The sequence below is a fragment of the Myotis davidii genome, unplaced genomic scaffold (assembly GCF_000327345.1).
Source record: "Myotis davidii unplaced genomic scaffold, ASM32734v1 scaffold44, whole genome shotgun sequence".
Taxonomy (NCBI): Eukaryota; Metazoa; Chordata; class Mammalia; order Chiroptera; family Vespertilionidae; genus Myotis; species Myotis davidii.
In genome coordinates, this window is record NW_006299705.1 from 12,894,118 (window position 1) to 12,896,676 (window position 2,559).

At 36.9% G+C, this 2,559-nt stretch overlaps 1 protein-coding gene across 1 annotated transcript in view; it reads left to right on the forward strand.

Annotated features, from left to right (window-relative positions):
- The window catches only part of ADGRV1 (adhesion G protein-coupled receptor V1), a 481,118-nt gene that overhangs the window by 615 nt on the left and 477,944 nt on the right, over positions 1 to 2,559 (forward strand). The window lies entirely within an intron of this gene.

Consider the following 2,559-nt stretch of genomic DNA (forward strand, 5'->3'; position numbering starts at 1 on the left):
GCGCCCTGGGCGCTGGGTTGCGGCTGTGCGGGGAGCGTGGCGTGCCTGCCAGGCGCCCCTTCCAAAGATGCTTGATCTCAAAGAAGATGAGAAGTGAATGAGCGAAGGGAAAAGTTTCCTTTCTCCTCTTTCTGCCTGTTTGAAACCGAATCACAGCTTTAATTTTAAAGATTCGTTTGGAAAATAACCGACCCCAAGTGGTGCGCCATAGGTAATAATAATGGGAGGGTTGAGATAAACTTGTCCTATGTTCCAAAATACCTGCTGCGTCGAAATACTTTCAATGAAATATACTGATTTCAGGGGGTGTGGAATTATTCTGGAAATTAGATATATGTATTTAAAGCATACACATTTTAACGTTTTAAACCATTTTAAAATAGTTTTTTTCCCCCCTAAAAACTAAAACAGAAATTGTGGCAGTGTTCAATCGGGGATAAAAACGATGTTAAGGCACAATATTAGCTTATTTCGTGAAACTAATGTTTTAAACGAATTTTTTACATTTATAAAATCCACAACCTTAAAAAAATGTGTAATGAATTTATTTTTAAGCTGCACACTCGTTTAGAAAATAATTTTAAGAGTTCATTTTAAGAGTACAATTAGGATAAAGCTAAAAAAAAGTGCCGTAACTAATACAGCACTGTTTAGAAATTCTTGCTGAAGTTATAATCTTAAATTACTTGAGTTTTTTCCTTCCTTTTGTGTGTCATTTATCAAAAGAGCCAGATAGAACCAAAAGAACAAAAAAAAAAGAAGATAAGAAAAGGCAAGTGAACACCAGCAATTTATTTTGGGGTGATTTCTTAGGCTACAGGGGGTGCCACCAGTTGTAGTGTTATGTTGTACATATATTGATCAGATATTGAATGCCAATTGTATTCATTGTCAGAAAATGATAACGTGAGATATATTTGGAACTCAAGTGTTTTTATGGGGTGCCACATACACTCTGAATGAACTGTGTTGTAATAAAACATATTAAATGTATAGATCTGCCATTAACTTACAGTGACTCTGGACACACACCCATCCTCTGGTCCTTAGTTTCTTCATTTATAAAGTAAAGGGATTAGACTAGGTGATTGAAAAGACTTATTTCAGCCAGAAATGATATGTCTCATGATTATAACTTTTTAAAAGTAACCAAAATGAGTTCACTAAGAGAAAGTATGACTGAACCCTGTCTCCATGTTCTTATTTCCATGATGAATGACATCAGCAATCATCCTGTATTGAACGCCTGCTGTGTAACAGTCCTGAGAAGCTCTTTACATAGATCATTTTATTTAACACTCAACAGCACCACCATACATTAAATGGCATTATCCAATTTACAAATAATGACTCTGAAGCATGGAAAGGTTAAGCTCCTTGTCCTAAGTTCCCCAGTTAGTAAGGGCTGGGTCATGGGTCCCCCCACCACTTCCCCCCACTTCCCAGTGCTCTGAGCATCTACACTATACTGAATGTTACGATTAAAAGCTGAAACCACCTGTAAACACCAGCTAAGAAATAATGACTAAAATGTAAGACCATAATGGGATGAAGGTCCATTATGTAACAACACTGAGTCTTGATATCATCAGATATAGAAATGATGTATCAATCAACATTTATCATATTTTCATAACAGTTGTAGTGTTATGTTGTACATATATTGATCAGATATTGAATGCCAATTGTATTCATTGTCAGAAAATGATAACGTGAGATATATTTGGAACTCAAGTGTTTTTATGGTAATAAGAAGAATGATTACAAATGTCATGAAAGGTAGAGGCTAATGTTAAGCAAAAGCATTTCAGACGCTTTCTACTTGGCAGTGTTCTTGCCCCAGCTACACCCAAAGAAAGAGAGTGGTCACAGCAGAACTAGCTGTGACTAAACCCTTCTGACCATATTCCCATGATAAATGATAATATATGCATCATTTATTGACTGTCTACTCCAGGGGTCCTGAAACTACGGCCCTTTATTAGCATAGTTTATATTTAGAATTTTTTGTTATATTTATTAATTCTCCCACACTTTGCAGGGGTCCTCAAACTACGGCCCGCGGGCCACATGCGGCCTGCCGAAAACATTTGGTTTTTTTTACTTCAAAATAAGATATGTGCAGTGTGCATAGGAATTTGTTCATAGTTTTTTTTAAAACTATAGTCCGGCCCTCCAGCGGTCTGAGGGACAGTGAACTGGCCCGCTGTTTAAAAAGTTTGAGGACCCCTGGGACTCTACTCCATGCCAGGAATTCTCCTGGGCCTTTTGAATAGACTAACTTTATATTTAATGATCAAATGCTATTATCCTGATTTGTAGGTGAAGAAACTGGAAGGACCCACCAAGAAACACATTTTGCCTTTAAGTCTGCGATCTTTCACTGTTCAGAAATTATAGGCTGTGAACACAATACCGAAATCCTTAAACCCTGGAGGAGACTTTGAGCAAACTAGACCTACCCCTTTGTTTTATATCTGGGGAAACTGAAACCTTAAAAATTTGAGACTTAAAGTCACAGATTCTATTTTTCCAGTGATGATTTTAGTTATTTGTATC